Source organism: Sphaerodactylus townsendi, linkage group LG10 (genome assembly GCF_021028975.2).
Source record: "Sphaerodactylus townsendi isolate TG3544 linkage group LG10, MPM_Stown_v2.3, whole genome shotgun sequence".
Classification (NCBI taxonomy): domain Eukaryota; kingdom Metazoa; phylum Chordata; class Lepidosauria; order Squamata; family Sphaerodactylidae; genus Sphaerodactylus; species Sphaerodactylus townsendi.
The window spans coordinates 53,926,865-53,941,353 of record NC_059434.1 but is presented as its reverse complement, the minus strand read 5'-3'; positions in this window follow the sequence as shown (position 1 = coordinate 53,941,353).

Here is a 14,489-nt window from a genome sequence, read left to right as displayed (position 1 = left end):
ATTGTTATGAACCAATTTTTGATTGTAACAGCAGCTTTGCATCAGTTTTTGTATGCATTATGATATGCATTATGCTGATATGCATTATGGTGAGAATACAATTATTTGCTGATATGCATTATCCTGATAATACCATGGTGTAATGACAGTGGAACATGTCATCTTTGCTATATGCATCCTAGATATTACCTCAGGTAATTACATTTAATTGGGTATTACAAGTCATTTTATAATTGGTCAATTCTGCACAGGCAAAAAGTTACGGGTGTAAATCAGCAATTCTTTTGAAAAACCCCAGGTTGTAGCCACTGCCACATGAATGGCCAAGAAGAGCTTTATTTCCTTCTCTTCCACCATACAGTCCATGGTCAGGGAGAATCCACCTGCCATTGTGTATGAGGGCTGACTTTACCTGATGAACTGTCTCCTGCAGTCTTGCTCCTTGCCTGATCTCACCTGAGGGTGGTTATTGCAGGCTTTAGTGATGAAAAGGGTAGCCCGTGTTTGAGGGAATTAATTGACTTTTTAAGACAGCTGGGAAGTAAGAGAGGACATCTCTGATTTAACCGAGAACCTGTTGTTGTCTTGGTTCCTCCTTGGAGCTGGGAGTGTTATTTTTGTATTGGTTAAATCTTTTAAATTTTGATATATTGTCTGGAGAGGTGATGATTTAACCTTGGGAATTTTCGTTAATAAACCTGAGTACTTCATTTCAACAATGGTGTCTGGAGCTGTGAGTGTGTCTATAAAAGTATCAGTTTGTGAATGCCTTTGATGAGGAAGATTGGAGGAGGAGAGACTTTCTGCTCATCCTCAGCGATTGAACTGCTGTGCCTTCCTGGCTGGACCTCCTGGAGTGTTGGGAACACATGAGAGGAGGGTGAGCAAGCAAGCAGTTCTGAACACATTGCCCTGCCATTGCAGGGAGGCACTGTTTTCTTTTTCTTTTAAATTTTGTGGGTTGCATATGTGTAACTTTATAATAACTGTATATTTACTGTGCAGAATCTGCCATTACATCATGGATCAAAAAGATTCCTAACAAATCAGTGTAGTAACACTCATTTCCACGCTGCTTGTTTTCGTTGTGAAAAATAATTAAGCTGTAAAATCAGCATATTTTTTTCTGCTTATTAGTTCCAGAAAAGTGTCTGTAGGTGAGTCTTTGTTGAAGATATGAGGAATTGAATAATGATTTGATATAGACCTTTTTTTAAAAAAATCAAGTTACCTATTCAACCAGCCAAGTACTAGTTTAGTTAATAAATAAGCATGGTTATTTATCATGCAGGAAACATGAACTGACATGTAAAATAACCACAAATGGCAAATGAATTATTAATTGTAGTGCATCATATGACATACTCTCAACTAAACACAAAATTAAACATTCATTGTAATCAATAAATCATATGCCAGTTGTGGTGATTTTGCATGTCAAGTCATATTTCCCCATTTCATATTGTTGTTGAACTAGTTTCATTTTTTCCCCAAAATAATTGGATAGCTAAGATTACCTTATCTGAAATCTGTGGATTATTTTTTTTCTTTTGTGAAATTGGAAGTTTTCTGCTAGAAGTGCCACAGAAATGCTCCTCAACTAAACAAACTAGTTCAAGGAATAATTCTAAATGTTCCGAGGGTATAACACTATCATCCAGTTATCCATAGACACTAATAAGCAGGCATGTGGAATTCAGTTTGCTTTAAATTCATACTACCATGAATTGTAGGATTTTTTAAAATGAAACATGATCACTGGGTCAATCATTGTACACAACATATTTTGTTTATGTCCTATTTGCTTTATTTACAAAATATCATAGAATATTTTTACCCAAAATGCTGGGGTCTGCCTGTTTTACAGTGGGGAAGAATTAATAAGGAAGACCTTGCTTAATGAGAGGTGGGCAACCAATATGAGATCCTTTCCACCAGAATGTACAGAGGTGGGTTTCCACCAGAAATCCACCAACATCAGGAGTAAAAGTTTAACAGCTTTTATAGAAAAAGTAAAATAATAACTGAACAAATACACAATGAAGCAAATACATGGAGTATTCATACAGTCCTACGATTTAGAAAGAGGTGAATGTAAAGATTTGGAATAGATTGGGATTTGGGGGGAATAAGGTGATAGTTACCTATTCTAGAAGTGAAATGGTTTGATGAGCACAGTTCAATGACCTGTGTTGAGCTCCGATGAAGAGATGGGGTAGAAAGCAGTGCTGGTAACAGTATTAATCAACAGAGAGTAATACAGGAAGATAATGAACACTTTGTGCAGGGTAAACAGGCTAGTTTTAAAGAAAGTCAGGCCCCAAGGCTATGCCAAGTGACCTAACTTTCCCAGGACAAAGGTGGTTCTTGTTTTCTGAAGGAGAACAAGAGGTGGACACTATGGGTTAGTGTTCCAAACCCAGGGAGTACCTGGAGGTGATTAGATTTTAGGGTGGAGTTGATGCAATTACAGCTTCAGGATAATGCCAGTACAAATGGAGGTAGTTTCTCAGAGAGGTTAGTCAGGAAATGAGAAGATGGGAATAGTGCATTGAAGAAAGGCTGAAGAGAAACTTTGATGAAATCCTTAGTCTCATGGAGGCAAGTGTGCCTCATGAAGGCAGGTGTCATGGTCACAGTGAGGAACTGGCTTTTCCCAGGCTGAAGGCTTTGTCTTTTCCTAATTGATTTAGGAAAGGTAAGGTAACTATTTGCAAGGAAACGTTGTCTGGAGATGTTTGCCAAAGCAAGTTCTTATCCTTATTGGTAACACTGAGCCAATGCAGAGGTGGCATCTTTCTTGGCACTGCATTGCTAGACTATATCCAAGGTTTGCAGGATAGGACACTGCTGTCCTAAGACAACAGGCATCCCACATCCACCATGGGTCTGTCTAGTAACAGCAAAGGTAACAGGAAATATCTACTACCTCACATGATCCCTGGAGAAAAATCTTGAACTCCCAAGGCACTTTAAGAAAAGTGTCTGTACGTTTCTCTATCTGTTTCTGCTCGAATGTAAAATATTATTTTTTCATACACAACATATTCTTTTCTCTCAGCTGGTGGAGGAGTCACTTCATCTACCCCTCACATGTGTTTGGACAAAGCCATGTCTTGACAATTAAAAGCTACTGAGAAAATACCCACCGTTGTTCTTTGTCATGATGACCTCCTGTCCCTGCCACTTTCAATCAAGCCCATAGGAAAGATGTATTCATAGTACCCAAAAGCCAAACTCACAACATGCTTGGAATGGAGGGTAAATATGAAGTAACTACCTCACTCCACATTTGTCTAAGGCACATCTTCTTTCTTGTTCCATAGATCAACCCATCTTGTCCTGATCATGGAGCATAATTCAATGAAGCACCTTCCTTGTTAAACAAAATTCAGATAGTCTCCTTAGTGATGGAGAACTGAGGAACAGATTAATGGTTGCCATAGATACCCCAAGGAGTATTTGGCTGAGCTGTATGTCAACTGCTTTATTCGCTGTCCACTGGATTCCACTGATTGTGAAACACCAAAAATAGAATTTCCAAATATTAAAAAATGGAACCAGAAATAATATCCACCCTGCATGATCTGACTACCCCCCTTCAGATATGTTCTCCTTAAATATAATTTAGAGAATTCTAAATAAAAAATTAATTTCATTGTTTAGAAATGAAATGCATATAATTTATGACATAAGAATACATCTGAAAAAAAAACACTGTGATCTTTTTTTCCCCAATGACAGCCTATCATTCTAAGGAGGGAAGGAACTGTTTGAGGTTAATTTGTATCACATCAATCTGTATTATGTGACCTTTTCAGAATAAACAGAACCATAAAGTGACTACACAAAAAATGCTGGTCTTAAAGCCAATTACACTAATAAGAACTGATGTGGAAATGGGTATTTATTATTTAAAAAAGCAACACTGAAATAAGTCTGAGGGGCATTTAGAGAAAGGAGATGTCTAACTGCAGCACATCCAGTAATGAAATCAGAGTCAGCCTAGCAGCTGATTAAGGTTAATTTGAATCACATCAATGTGAATTAACTTGGCCTTTGCAGAATGAACAACACCTTTGCGCCAACATGATCAATTAGTCCCTTAACTTTATACATCTGCCAGGAAAGGTTAGATTTATTAGTTATCAGAGTAACCATTCACAGATTACAATCCGAAGCTTTGTCTGGTAAAGCCACTGGACAAAAAATAAAAATGATATACGAACTTTGAGTAATGTGAGCTGAATGTTGACTTGCTTGACAAATAGTGTGGTGGTTCCAAATAGTTTTTCCAATCAAACTTGCCCAGTTCCACTTTTTACTACTGCCTCCATCCCAGATCTTTTTTATATTCAGGTCCCATGACCCCCAGTATAGCCCTTTTTGTGTGATCAAGAGAATGCTTCTGTCAGTCCCTGGATCTGAGACCAAACAAGACTCGGAAAGGTCGGTTCAAAAGACTTTATTGAAAAGCATCAGTGGCTAGCAGATGAAAAGCCAATTCTAAATTATCTTTCCCCAAACCCCAATATATCAACCCCCAGTACACACCCCCTCCCATCTTCCCGCGTTACCCAACTACAAAGGAAAGCTGTGAAATGGTGAGACAGAACTCTAAGGGCAAAGGAAGAGATAGACAGCCCAGGTACCCCTACTCAGTAACGTAGTGCCAAGGGGGGGGGGACGCACTGGGCACATGTCCCTGCAGGGGCATGGAGAGAGCTTGGAAGGGGCATGGTGGGGCAGATGAGGGTGTTCTGGGGTGGACAGGGGCGTGGCAGGGTGCAGGGCACAGGTGTGCCCTAGGCGCAGTTTCCCCTCGCTCTTCCCCTGCCTCTACTTGTTTCAGCTAGGCAGAAAAGAAAGTAACTTTCCATCCAGACTCCTCGCTCCCCCTTCCATTTGCAGACAGGCTTCCCTGATGACAGGCTCCCATCTGACAGCCTCCCACTGGCGTAATGCCCATTGGGCAAGGTGGGCAGCTGCCCAGGGCATCACCTTGTGGGGGGCATCAAAATGCTGGGTTCGTTTTTGGGTATTTTTAGTGGTTTTCCATTTTTGGCCTGCAGGGGGCGCGGTTTTTAGGCTAGCAGCACCAAAATTTCAGTGTATCATCGGGAGACTGTCCTTATGCAACCCCCCAAGTTTGGTGAGGTTTGGTTCAGGGAGTCCAAAGTTATGGACTCCCAAAGGGGTGCCCCTATCCCCCATTGTTTCCAATGGGAGCTAATAGGAGATGGGGGCTACAGTTTTGAGGGTCCATAACTTTGGCCCCCCTGAACCAAACTGCACCAAACTTGGGAGGAATCATTAGGGCAGTCTCCTGATGAGACCCTGAAAGTTTTGAGACTGTGCCTTCAGAAATGTGCCCCCCCAGCCTGCAACCCCCATTGACAGCAATGCAGAAAACTCAATGCAGAACAAAGATTCTTGGGCAAATTTTGGGATGTTCTTGCAGGGAGGGCATTCTTGGATGTATCAGCACCAAAATTTTAGGGTATCATCTGGAGACTGTCATGATGGCACCCCCAAGGTTTGGTGCAGTTTGGTTCAGGGGGTCCAAAGTTATGGACCCTCAAAAGGGTAGCCCCATCTCCTTAGCAAAGAATGTGGAATGGGGTACCCCCTTTGAGGGTCCATAACTTTGGACTCCCTTAGCCAAACTGCACCAAACTTGGGGGGGGGGTCCCATCAGGACAGTTTCCAGATGATAGCCTGAAATTTTGGTGCTGGTACATCCAAAAATGCGCCCCCTGCAGGAACATCCCAGAAATTTGCCCAAGAATCTTTGTTCTGCATTGAGTTTTCTGTATTGCTGTCCATGGGGGTTGCAGGCTGGGGGGGGACATTTCTGAAGGCACAGTCTCAAAACTTTCAGGGTCTCATCAGGAGACTGCCCTGATGATACCCCCCAGGTTTGGTGCAGTTTGGTTCAGGGGGGCCAAAGTTATGGACCCTCAAAACTGTAGCCCCCATCTCCTATTAGGGATGGGGCACCCCCTTTGGGAGTCCATAACTTTGGACTCCTTGAACCAAACCTCACCAAACTTGGGGAGTAGCATAAGGACAGTCTCCTGATGATATGCTGAAATTTTGGTGCTGATATGTCTAAAAACGTCACCCCCTGTAGGCACCAATGTCCTGGTGCAAAAAAAATTTGGTCGTGGTGGAGTGGCCGCCCATGGGGGGGGGGCATCCAACTCAGGTTTTGCCCAGGGCTACAGTTTGCCCAGGGCTGTCTCGTTATGCCCCTTCAGCCTCCTTCCTTTTTCACCATACAAAAAAAATGGTGGGATCCAATGCAGTGTGTGCACTGAAAGGATAGAGAAGTACTTCACACATTGCTGAAAAGACAGACCCCTGTATCAATCATACAGAATGACAATCATCTTTCTCTAATATTTGTTGGTTATCATGACTGAAAGAAAATGGTAACCATTAAGGCAATTTACTTTAAAAAATCATAATTTTCTTGGATTTGGATTTCTGGAAGGGTTTCCGTTCTGATATTCTGGATTATTTGAACCAGAAATATATGACTAGTAGTAGTAGTGCCCATGCTTTTGTTGTATATTCGGTTAGACATTTTCAGGCATATGAATGTCCTCCAAAAATTAAGGGACTCTCTTTACAATACTCTAACAGTATGGGAGCTGGTGTAGCACATTGTCTTTCTGGTGACCAGGCTTGTATGAGAAGGATGGTTTCTCTCCTAATTTCCCAGAAGAACTGTCATGGAGTGATAGGTATTCTTTCCCAATATGTATAGGATCTTCATGTTAAGAAGATTTTAGACTAGAACTGTTCTCCCTATACTCCAGCTTTCTATGTAAATGGGGTTGGTTTTTTGACATGCAGTATAAAGTACTATTCCAGGAACAATATGCCTCCACACATAACCTATATGTGGCCAGTCACAGAGGTTGCAGGAAATGACAAAAAAAATCCAAACCAGAGCCTTTATAGTGTAGGTCATTTGTGGCTGAGACATGCATTTCTCTCTTCCTTCTAGCAGGAGACAAATTGAGCTTGGGAAAGTTGATGCCATTAATTTGTATTGAATAGCAAGAGGAATGAATAATTCCATTGTTGGTGCTTCAGTACATTCCTACCAGTTCCTTGCCTGTAATTTCTTAGCAGCTGAACACTGTCCCATATTGTCTCTCTCACACACTCTCCTTGGCTTTTCCTTTTACAGTCTAACTGCTCCAGGGCAAGACAATGACAATGAACACGCTGACTGCTTCAGGCAAAGGAGGAGTACGCATTTCCTGCCTGTGCAGATGCAGCCTGCAGCTAGAGCCTGGTCCACAAGGCAAACTGGCTGCCTATGCAGGTGCAGCAATTGGCCAGCACCTGCATCTCTCACTGGTTTCAGGCAGCAGCAATCAATCAGACAGCCCCTGATAGCTTTGGCTGTTGTTCAGGCAGCAGCATTCATCTGCTGTGATATGACATTCCTCTGTATACTCACCATGACAGAGAGTAGGGTGGGACAGCAGGGCTGTTGCTGGGCCTCCAGGCAGCCTTTGGGCCCTGGCAACTGCCCCACCTTGCCAATTGCTGATACTGTCCCTACATTTTCAGCCTGAACTAAAACCTTTCAGTGGTAGAATGTTGAGGCAGTAGAAAGGGGATTTTGTCACTGCCCACATCAGATTGCAGGTAGGACACCTCAGCTGTCAAAACCTCCTAACTACTAGGGGAAAATGCAAAGAGTTATATTAGAATAGTCTTCTTTTTGTAGGACATTTTTTTAAACATGGAAACATTCCAAAGTGATGCTGTACCTGCAGTCTGAAGTGGCACCATCTGTTTTACAAACCAAGAACAGTTCCACCGTATTCCCATCTCATTTTTCTTCAAACCTGGCCATGTGCTTACGTAGTTAAAGCTAGAAGAAAATATCTGCCTTTTTAATTTCATGGTGCAGTTGGCTACCATCAGTGAATGGCTTCAGGCTATTGCTTTCTACCACCAAAGTTTGCCAGACGTTCTCATTACGACTCCTGACACTTCAAGCAACCGCACATACCAAGCTTCAGACCTTGACAATGGTAAACATTGCATGATTTGCCTCCAGCTTTTAAAGTCATACTGTGGGAGAAGCACTTACACTACATTAAATTTGTGCTCAATTACCATTAGGGTTGTGTTGAGTTTTCCTCCCTAGAGGATTCAGCATGTGGTATGTGATCTGCTTCTGTTCTAACCTGGGAGCAAAAAATCTGAGCAAGCTGAAAATTATATACTGAAATGCAATTCAGGATGAATTTGTTTTACCATTTTACCAACTTTTGCTGTCAAGCAAACTATACATTGTTTGTGACCTTCTTTCTTAATCGACTTCCATTCTGACACCACTGATGAACCATCATGCCAATCTCATATTTTAGTCCACCAGCCTGTTTATTTCGGTTATCATCTCCATAACAACCACCAGCAGAATTCAGTTCTTGTTCTGTTCCTCCTCCTTGTGCCTCTAGTGGGGGGGGGGAGGGAGTGCTTATTCACAAGTAACCCTGCCTGCATGCCAGCCGAAAGGGTGATACTGGTGTTGCAGAGGTGGGGAGCCCATTCGCTGGCAATAGCCAGGTCTACCTACAAGAAGCTTCCAGGAATTGTTTTTTTCTGTTCTCATGCTCTCAGCATGTTTGCCATATCAGCACATTTTCAGCTCCAGAGCCAAGGAAGAATGTGTCCTCAACACAATACAGTAGCCCTGCTAAATGGATATTCATTTCCACCCACAAGAAGACTCCTGGTGTCATTGCCTCCCCTGATTATCATAACCCAGATACTCCCTTTTTATTATTATTATTATTTATTATATTTATAAACCGCCCTCCCCCGAAGGGCTCAGGGCGGCGAACAAACAAATAGATAGAGCACAAATAAAATCAAATTTTTAAATAGTTATTAAATATGGCTCTATATGTTAAAATCGACCCCCATTAAAATGCAGCATCTATCAAAATTACCGATGGCGTCTTACTCGTAGTCCCCTAAGAAAAGAGGGGGGAGGAAAGAAGAGGGAGGGGGAACGGCAGGGTCCACAGATTTTAGAAAGGGGGGGCATCAGCGGCCGGGCTCCCCAAAGGCCTGGTGGAACAGCTCCGTCTTGCAGGCCCTGCGAAATTCATTAAGATCCCGCAGGGCCCGCGTAGCTGGAGGTAGAGCGTTCCACCAGGCAGGGGCCAGAGCTGTAAAGGCTCTGGCCCGGGTGGAGGCCAGCCGCATCATTGAGGGGCCAGGGATCACCAGTAAATTTGCCTCTGCTGAGCGCAGAGGCCGATTTGGGACATATGGGGCAAGACGGTCCCGTAGGTACGAGGGTCCCAGGCCGCGCAAGGCCTTAAAGGTCAAAACCAACACCTTGAAAATGATTCGGAATTCAATCGGTAACCAGTGCAAACGGCACAGCACAGGCGAGATATGGTCTCTGGCGGCACCTCCTGTGAGCAAGCGTGCCGCCGCATTCTGGACCAATTTTAATTTCCGAATCAGACGCAAGGGAAGGCCTGCGTAGAGTGAGTTGCAATAATCCAGTCTGGAGGTGACTGTTGCGTGGATCACGGTGGCCAGGTCTGGTTGAGAGAGGAAGGGGGTCAGCCGCCGGGCTTGGCGCAGATGGAAAAACGCAACCCGGGTTACATGGGCCACCTGGGTCTCCATTGAAAGAGACGAATCCAGGTGGACCCCCAGGCTACAAACGGAGGAGGCCGGTGCCAATGTAGCCCCCTCCCATATCGGCGGCTGGAAATCCCCACCCCCTCCTTCCCGCCCCAGCCAGAGGATCTCCGTCTTTGACGGGTTGTTTTAACCTGCTCTGCTTCAACCAACCAGCAACCGCCTCCAAACAATGCTGGAGAGCCGCAGGGGCGATGACCGTTCCCCTCTCCATCAACAGAATGAGCTGAGTGTCATCAGCGTACTGATGACAGGTCACCCCAAAGCTCCGTACCAACTGAGCAAGGGGTCGCATATAGATGTTAAATAATAGCGGGGACAACAGTGCCCCCTGAGGCACACCACAATGAAGTGGGCACCTCCGGGAAGCTTGGTCCCCGCACCACACTTGCTGACCCCAGTCCCAGAGAAACGAGGCAATCCACTGAAGGACAGTGCCCCGCACCCCAGAAGCAGCCAGGCGGTGGGTCAAAAGGTCGTGGTCGACCACATCAAATGCTGTGGTAAGATCTAACAACACCAGCAGCGCCGATCCACCTCGGTCGAGTTGCATATGGAGCATATCTGTGATGGCGACAAGAACAGTCTCCGTCCCATGCCCAGCACGGAAGCCGGACTGGAAGGGGTCGAAGGCCGATGTGTCCTCCAGGAAGCCCTGAGGCTGCTCCAACCCCACTCTCTCAATTACCTTCCCCAGAAACAAAAGATTCGAAATGGGGCAGTAATTGGCCAGATCTCCAGGATCTAACGATGGTCTTTTTAAGAGTGGGCGGACCACTGCCTCCTTCAACCCACCCGGAAAAACTCCTTCCTCAAGGGAGCTATTGATGATATTCAACAAACTTCTGTTACAAACTTCTGTTACAAACTTCTGTTACAAACTTCTTCTGACCACCTTACACTATTATTTCTCAAACAATCCATCTAGACACCTTCCAGAGGTTGTCCTAACTTCCCCAAAAGGTTGTCCTAACAGACCCAGAGATAGTTCTTCACCCTATAAATATCCTACCTTTAACCTGAGATTCTAGGCTATACCAACGGCAGTGTATAGAGCATGATGTAGTAATGTGCCAGTATTCTAACTGTAGATGTATTTGTGGCAGTGAGGCAGGCGAGGACATTCTGCATTGTTTTGGAATGTCCTCTATATGATGACATAAGGACTAAATATATTGAAGGATTTCACCCAATTGTGCGGGATACTGACAACACTGGGAAACTGATTTGTCTACGATGGTGATCCATGCATTTTCAACTGAGTAGCACTTTGTCCTCATGCCACAAGAAGAATCAGACTACTTATGGTGTCATGATGATTCATCTTATTATTTGACAGAGATATTTGTAGTAGTGCTAATTAGTTTGTGGGGTGTTTTTGTGTGTTTTTAATCTTTTTATGTTGTGTATGAAGAGATTGTGAAGGCCAAGACTATAAACTTACTACTACTACTGTAAATATACTACCCTCCAATGGGCCAATTGCTCAGTGCCACTGACACCTTTCTGTCTTGGTCGCTGTGTCCAATGTGTTGCCCCCTGGAACCAAACGCTGGCAGTTTGGCTCTGAACCCTGGATCTTCTTCACATCATGATCTGGTTGTATTACCCATATATTCCATACACCTTTCTATTCCAAATTTATTTTCCAATCTATATTTTAAGAACTCTGTGTGTGCACATTTGCTGCATTGACTAAGTTATTATAAACCCTTTATCCCTACAATAAAGATTGTCAAATACGCATTATATTCCACTCTGCGGATTTTCCTCACAGAGCTGATTTTCATATACACTGGTATTAAAGATTCCTTACCCAGCCTCTAGCATCATTAATAAGCAGTCTGTTCTAAGCTAATGTTCCTCACTATATTGAGAGACTGTGTCTCCACCTTGGATAACATGCCTGCCTGGAATATCTGTTCACAGTATTTTCTCCAGTCATATTACTAGTTCAGCAGACTGTGAAGGCTCTTATAACAAGGGGATCTGATTACCATAGTCATTCTATTTGTTCTGAAATGGATGGTAAGAACAATCAAATAACTTGCTTGTAAAAGAAAGGGGGAGTTAGGCAGAGGATTCAGCCTCATTATCTTTCCTTGGAAGCCTGCAGTATGCCCCTCACCTTTGAGGGAAGAAGACAAGGCTTTGTTTGTATACATTGAAGTGGGAGGGGCTGTCTTGCCATGAGTCACTCACTCCTCACTTCCATCCTTCCTTCTGACCAATGTACAATCTAAGCTACAGCCAAGTGGCTGAAGCATATTCAGATCTGAAGGTTTTGTAATACCATGCAGTTCATAATTTGCTAAGAGGCTGCTAAAAGCAAAATACAGACCCACACATTAAGACTGCATAATAGAATGAAACACTATTCTCCATTTGTACAGTCTAATCTAGCACTTCCTGTTTAGCTGGCTAGAGGTAATTCAGGAACTAATGAACTAATGAACTAATGAAGAGTAAATGAAGAAATGTTGCTAAACCTGAGCAGCTGGAGAATTCATTTTTAGTCTTGCAAGGACTCAAACTTGATGAAGCTGTTTCAATGCACATGCACATGCACATGCAAACACATTGAAACACAGCTGGCAGAACAATTGAGCTGCTTTTTGCTTTGATCTGGTAAACTCAGTTCAGCTAAGTGCTATCAAGTTTCAGATGACTTATGGCAACCTCACAGGATTTTCAAGGCAAGTAGACTCTACAGTCAGTTTATACCTGGGTAGAATCAGTTGACAGATGTACACTTGGAGGTTCTTCAGGCTGTTGCTCCATTAATTTTCTTTTCATTAATGCAACTGATGCAAAACCAATAATAATTTGTAACAGTGATACTTATGTCAAAATTTGTGGTATAACAAGGAGATTGTCATTTAGTCCTGAACAGATAGAATCCTATCATGATTTGGGGTTTTTTCATCAAAACAATAGGTTCATGAAGTCCAGTAATGTTACTATTCACCCTAGGCAAGATAATTTAATTGTAATAACTGGCACTTTCCAGACAATGTTGCAGATAGATCTTAAGATTTTTATGCAAGAAAAAGTGCATGAATTGCAAGACACAAAACACCCAATTAATTTTCCAAAACAAATTAGATCTGTAAAAGCTGGCTTATGCACTCACCCATCTGGGGTCCAGAAGATTTTGTGAGAGAGCATGCATGTACCTCTCCCATGCAAAGCAATGGCAGCACAATGTATTATGGCATCACTGTGGCAGAATCAGAAATACTCATCCACAGTCCTTCCTTTATTTTTTTGATGCCTAAGATTCATATGAATCTTTTGGAGACCATGTTTTCTTTTAAGAGTTCTCTATTGACAGACAGATTGAAAACATATGGCACAAAAGAAATATAGAAAACAGAAACATCAGTGTTTCAATATTTGGATTATTCATATTTTGTGTTCTGCGCCTCCTAAGGTGGTGTCACTTGCTTCCAGCTTGCTGAAGAATTTTGTGATTGACTATGCCATGTCATACAGATCCATGGTCACCTTCAGGTTTTAGTGATCTCTGAGCAAACCCTCCCCCCTATGTGTACTACTCTAAGCATCACTATGGCTCATTCCGCACATGCAGAATATTGCACTTTCAAACTGCTTTCAGTGCTCTTTGAAGCTGTGCGGAATAGCAAAATCCACTTGCAAACAGTTGTGAAAGTGGTTTGAAAATGCATTATTATTTTGCGTGTGCGGAAGGGGCCTATGTTTTATTTTTTTTTCATTCCACCTCCCTCTTTCATGTATATAGAGATGGTGCATATGTACAAACAAACATATTCCAGAGCTTTGCAAGGAATGAAAAAGAGGAGTAAGAAAGTGTCTGCTTCTCTCTTTCTAATGTCTGCCAACCCAAGGAGTCTGAGATTGCCACAAGAACTTCTCTCATTTCCTTGCAAGAGAGGCACCATAGTACTGCTGTCTTGTAAAAGTATAGTTTTCTCTGAGCCTTATCCAAATACAGTCCCAATCAAGAAATGAGAGATTGTTCAGATATCTATTGTCGAAGGCTTTCATGGCCAGAATCACTTGGGTGCTGTGTGGTTTCCGGGCTGTATGGCCGTGTTCTAGCAGCATTCTCTCCTGACGTTTCGCCTGCATCTGTGGCTGGCATCCTCTGAAGATGCCAGCCACAGATGCAGGCAAAACGTCAGGAGAGAATGCTGCTAGAACACGCCCATACAGCCCGGAAACCACACAGCACTCAAATGTTCAGATATCTCTTTGTCCCATTGTAGAGAACCCACCATCTTTTGTCAATGGTGAATGAGGCTAGAGAAGTATATGTAAGGCAAGAGGACTATATATACACTAGAGCTTGGCACAGAGATTCAGCATTCAGATTTCAAGCACAGGCTTATAAATACTTATTCAGTTTCAGTTCTCAGTTACAGTTCAGCTTACATGTTAATTAATTGTTTCTTAGATGTCTTACAGATTGTACAGTTCTTTTAATTCAAGATGTTTTGGCTAATGGCTTGCTCACTTTCACTCATGGTTCTAATGCTGGCTTAGAACATGGACTCAGTACCGTCATACTCAGTCCTCTCCATTAGAAAACCCTCAAACACTCTACTGAGGAAACTCAAAGCAAAACCCCACATCCCAAACCAACTGGTATATACACATCTTGAAGATATTCCTCCCTGGTTTATATGGCCCTTCAGCTTTGCCTTTCAATAAACCTCTTCACCAGTTCTCTCCAGCCTATGTATGTTGCTTTCACATAGTTCTCAGGTTGATAACAGTAGCAGTCTCACACTTTGGCTAAGTTGTGCTTTTTA